Source organism: Lolium rigidum, chromosome 1 (genome assembly GCF_022539505.1).
Source record: "Lolium rigidum isolate FL_2022 chromosome 1, APGP_CSIRO_Lrig_0.1, whole genome shotgun sequence".
Lineage (NCBI taxonomy): Eukaryota > Viridiplantae > Streptophyta > Magnoliopsida > Poales > Poaceae > Lolium > Lolium rigidum.
The window spans coordinates 87523844-87529529 of record NC_061508.1 but is presented as its reverse complement, the minus strand read 5'-3'; the positions used below and the strand labels follow the sequence as shown (position 1 = coordinate 87529529).

Sequence of the window (5686 nt, the reverse complement as noted above, 5' to 3'; positions counted from 1 at the left end):
AGATTTTCCCTGATTCTACGATTCAAGCAAAATCTCGGGGGCTACTGACATAGGCATCCCAAATGGGCCTGCCAAAGATAGTACCCGGGATTTATCGAAGGCCCACTACCCGAAGAATAAGAAGGATCGAGAGTCCAAGATATGTTAAGGAAAGTAGAATTGTAATAGGAAGTGTTGTTTGTAAATACGGCGGGATGAGTTAGAAACCGTCCCGGACTCCGTAACTTGTACAAAACGAAACCCTCGGCTCCACCTCTTATATAAAGGGGGAGTCGAGGGACGAGGAGATCATCGAATCATTGTCTGCAAACCCTAGTTTTCATATTCGTCGAGTACTTTTCGGCTGAAACCTTCGAGATCTACTTGCCCTCTACTTCTAACTAAACCCTAGCCTACAATCCATAGGCATTGACAAGTTAATCCCTTGTCACCTGGGCCGCCACCTGGATCGCCGCCACGTCGACGATGAAGCGGGCCATGTCCCTAGCCGCCTCCGCCACCGCATCGCCCCTGGCGGTGATGGCGGCCTCCAGCTCCCGGTTCTCCTGCTCGACCCGCGTGGGAGAAGGGCCCCTACGCTGGAGCGAGTCCAGGTCGGAGCACATTAACCCCCGAGCCATGGCCATTGCATAAATGTGGGCTTCCTCCTCCGCCACCCACCGACCGCGCCTCCGCGAGCTCGGCCCTGGCGTCGGCGCGCTCGGCCATGGCGTTGGCGATCTCCGTCCTGGTCGCCGCAAGGCGGCCTTCCGCGCGCTCTGCCGCCTCCGCCACCGCCTCCGCAACCTCCGCCTCCGCCACCGCCGCCTCCAGGTCCAGCTGCTGGGCCTCAACAACGGCGGCGGCTACCACCTCCTCCTCCTCCGGGTGGAGCTGGCGGTACATGTGAACAACGTGTTGCCACTTAATGTGGTCGGCCATGGATGGATGTATTAGCTTGAGGTGTGCCCGTCGCCCCTACCGGTGTCCACCATATATAGCCACGGCGGGGCGGGAAACGGCGTTCACGCGCAGGTCGTTTCCCGCGCGTGCGAAACGCCAGCGAAACTTGCCAATGTATTTGGCACGCGCGGGAATGATCATCGTCGCGCGGGAACAATTAATCAGCGGCGGCAGTTCTCGACGGGACGTAAAACGCCATTAGCGAGCTTGACGCTATCGTTAAAAAATGCGTCCGCACCGCCGAAGGTACCCCTGACGCAAACGGTGGCCCTAGGCCACATCGCCTCCGCGGGCAGATGCAAACGAATATTTCGAACGTCCGAAAGGCATCGGCCCGCTGGGGATGCCCTCACGGAGGGGTAGAACACGATGATAACGGAGCATAGCTGGAAAGGAAATAGAGTAGGAGTGAGAGGGAAAGAAAGAATGAAAGAAAAGAGATGGAACGCCGTAGGATTTTGGCGCCGATGTGTCTAGCGATCTGAAAAGAAGGTCGGCTCGCCGACCGAGACGCCCTGCCCCTGCATTTCCGCTTGCCCAATGGGGTGGCCGTCGTGGAATGTCGAGTCCAATGACCGCCGCCGGGCATCGTGCGCCTGCGCAGCGAGGCCATTGCCTCTATAGCGGTGTTCTTTTTTGGTTTCGCAACGGTGCCAAGAACTTGATGTGGCGACGAGCTCTCTCCGTGGGCATGGTCCATGGCGACAGGGAGATCACGGGCACTGCGGTGGCGCGCCGTTCCGTTGAGGCTCAGCTACACTGTGCCAAACTCAGAATTCAGAAACTGTCCCGAGACGGACCGCGTGGCGACAAGTCCACGTCACATCACATCCATCGTTTCCAATGCTCGCCGCGAATCTAATCGCCGTAAAGTCGTACTACTAATCGCTGAGTAATCCCCGGCACCTAAGTTTAATCGGGGTCCCATGTAAACAAGCACCGGTGGCTAGTTCAGCATTGTACCGCAAGGGATGATTGTCGGCCACACTAGTTCAATTTTTTGCTACCACAGGTTTGTGCGGCAGCATTTTGTACGAGGAGTAATGCAACACTAGGAGGCATAGGCGCGGCGGCACGCCGCGCCCGTGGTGTTAACCAATTTTTATTGAGTGCTTCATGTTACCTATTTTAGTTTGGAGTGTGATTCTGATAGGTGTAGAACATTTTACCTGAAGAATGACGGTGGAGATGTGTGGTAGAGGAGTTTCCTTTCTTTCTATGGAGACTTTGATCGATGTGAGAGAACATAAGATAGGCATTCTGGTAGGTCTAGGTGCCTGAGTAGTTTCGCGGTGCTAGGCTTTGCTAGGGGATATACGTCCCAAGGTTGCTGCCACATGTCAAAGCAAGGCTAGGTTATCTGAACTTTTAGTGACAAAGATAAATGAAGCCTGACATTACATCTCATGTAGGAGTACCACAGAGTGAAAAGATGTATCAGGCAACCTATATCCTAGAACAGATTTGGCAATGGTTCGTAGTTATGTGAAAGTTGTCAGCCTTAAATTATACAAATTCAACATACACTGCTGCTGCACAACATAAGGAATTGTAACTCGATATGTATCATTAGTGAAGGAGAGAAAACAAACTATCTAACCGATTACATCATTCCTGAGCCGCCAAAGTAGCTATAGTTCAGATTGTCTATCTAGCTGATGATATTGGGTGTCAACCTTAGTACATCATCTAGATGGACAAAAGATCTAAAAATAAATAAAAAAGCTAGATGGATAAAAGGTCAGGCCTTTTCGTGGTAAAGTGAAAAAGATTGCTACCGTGCACACAAACTTCTAGATTTCAGCTCAGTCATTTCAGAAACATGTATTGCAGGAACCTGCAGGGTAATATCAACATACAGTGAATGCTCACTTGTCCCATCTTATTTTCAGGAAGGGAACAACAGGTATAGTATAACAATATATGGCACAACCAAAATACTTGGTCAATGCTCAGTTTTCTATAAGGTGCCATCTTGTGTAATCAAGTATACTTTATAATTTTGAAGTTAGAAAAGGAATTTTGGTATATTCTCTCAATGCTGACATCCAAAACATGCTTAAACCCAACAACATGCTCTGTCACTGAATGATTTCAAATGGATACACGACCTGTTAACCAAATTGCAGCCTCAAAACCATATGTGAGCCGGAGCACATGCGTCAGGGCCACCGAGAACAGAGCCTGCTTGAGCCTCCTTGACGACGGCGCCAACCTTGAAGCCAAAGCGTCTGACTGTTGTCCCGTGCACTGCTCGCAGCTTCCATGGTTTATCCGTGACACTCTCCTTGGGACTACTGCATGGGCGGTGGTCGAGGCAACACTGCGAGCTTCGGATTGAGCTAGGGCCATATTAATAACCGGGTATTAATATTGGAATTTGCGCTAACTGCCCATTTCAGATGGGATGCACGTTATAAATAAGAAGCTCCTAGATAAGAGGCTAATATGGATGCATAAACATGCAGTAAAAGTTGCATTATTGCACATATAGTAAAAGAAGATAAAAGCTACTCAAGAACTTTTCTTCGTTTGCACCAACAGCATACATAATAGCTTCAGATTCTACCCTTAGATGTAAAAGAGAGCATGTAAAATTATAAAAAGAACATGTACCTGAAATGGGACTTGCTCAGAGCCTCATCTTCAATTTGTGTACATAGCCAAAAGTAAGGGTCCTGACTTCATCCTGAAGTAAATAAATTAGTCAGCAGCACGAACAGAATACCATACCTTTGGTTCACTTCTTTCAGATTTGCACGGCTACACTGGAAAAAAAAAAGATAAGCCAATATTCCAAAAATCAAGAATGAAACATCTTGTTACCCAGTTGATGAGTGTAACTTTGGGATAAGCCGATTTTACGATAATAATTGTTATCGACTGGCTGCTAAAGCTTTTCATCCTCAGAATGAGACATTACTTTTGTAGATATCCATTACTGTGAAAACCTGTAACTATGAATATTAACCTGTAATGAAAAAGAAGCACATGTCTTCCCATTTCTATGAACTTCTCAAGATGTGAAGTGCACAAATAAGCTAGATGTCTCTTCTTATCAGCAGATAGAATAGAAAATATTCTCTGCTAAAAAAAACTGCATGGATGGTTGATGAGTGTAACTTTGGGATAAGCCGATTTTACGATAATAATTGTTATCGACTGGCTGCTAAAGCTTTTCATCCTCAGAATGAGACATTACTTTTGTAGATATCCATTACTGTGAAAACCTGTAACTATGAATATTAACCTGTAATGAAAAAGAAGCACATGTCTTCCCATTTCTATGAACTTCTCAAGATGTGAAGTGCACAAATAAGCTAGATGTCTCTTCTTATCAGCAGATAGAATAGAAAATATTCTCTGCTAAAAAAAACTGCATGGATGGAACTAAATGCTTGGATGCACATAAATTAATAACCCTTGAGAGAAAGATGAGTGATTTTGTACATTATGGGAGTCGATACAGTGGTCATAGTACTAAAAACTGCAGGACATACCAATATTGCGCTGGCTGTAAATATCAGTTGATTCCGGCTCCTGAAGAACACTCATTGGCTCAGGACATTTGAAATCGTTAACAGACACTCCAGTTTACTGGCTAAACCCTGCATAACAATTGCAAACATGAAAAGCATTTCCATTTATTAACTGACATCAGAACGGAACCAGGACCTGGAGCATCCACTTGAAGAGATATTACATTTATACTCCAAAAAGCATTCGGAAACCTGAAGTATATGTGATACAAATGTTGCAAAAAACCACTCATGATTGTTCCACCCATTTTTTCTAGGCGGCCTAGAAAAGTCCAAAGGTCACCCATAAATGAAAACTAAATAGAATAGAAATTGGATGAAGCTACTGTAAACACTGATGACATTAATAATTCATAAACCTTCAGTAAAAACTTCTACTCGATGTACTTCTATGTTTTTTGCCAATTACATACAACATATTCTGATGATTTCTTATGAAAATCAGAGCATTTTACTTGCTTTATCATTATCCATGTTTCTGAGAGTAAACTAAGGTCACCATATTATATCAAGTAACCCAAATGGTCACCAAAGGGGCTAATCTCTTGGTCAAATAACAATTTATGGATATAAATGATTTAGGAAAGTAGAAAGTAGTAACCAATCCAATCTATACTCAAAAGTAAAATACAATCTATCAATCTGTACTCACCTTCCCAGTAGAAGTCTTGTTGACACGCGTTTTGCAATTCTCAATAAGGCGGACAACTTGAAGAACTCAACGGCACACTGCACAGACAGTTATATCCAGCCTCTTGTGTTGATGATGGCAGTGAACTTCCATCTCGTGCAGATGTTCTTGATGTCAAATAGGGTCAGCTAAAACACACACAAAATTAATTATCTCCAGATTTGCTAGTCCTAAATTAAGATAATGATCAAGCCTCTTCTCTCAAGCATCACGTCTAATAGTTCGGAAGTGATGCTCTATGCCATGGTCGAAACACAACAATCAGATGAACAATACAACACAGAGAGGTAAAGATAAGGTAATAATCTAAAAGGAGATAGCCGAGGAGAATACAGAGGAGTAATTAGAGGAAAGAGATCAGGAAGGCAAGAGAAAAAAAAAGGACTCAGGCGCCCCTGTACCAAGCGTTCACCGCGGCAGGATCCCCCGGTGCGCCTACCTTCGATGAAGTAGTAGCAGCCCCCTTCCCCACCGAGGAGATCACCTGCCGGAGATAAGAGATGAAGCAGAAGTA

At 45.4% G+C, this 5686-nt stretch overlaps 1 long non-coding RNA gene across 1 annotated transcript; it reads right to left on the bottom strand.

Annotated features, from left to right (window-relative positions):
• Positions 1-2803: 2803 nt before the first annotated feature.
• Positions 2804-5454, bottom strand: LOC124677170. The gene is made up of 4 exons (XR_006993971.1): positions 5134-5454; positions 4443-4550; positions 3559-3631; positions 2804-3284 (listed from the first exon to the last, which is right to left on the bottom strand). It is a non-coding gene; the product is annotated as an uncharacterized LOC124677170 (long non-coding RNA).
• Positions 5455-5686: the final 232 nt, after the last annotated feature.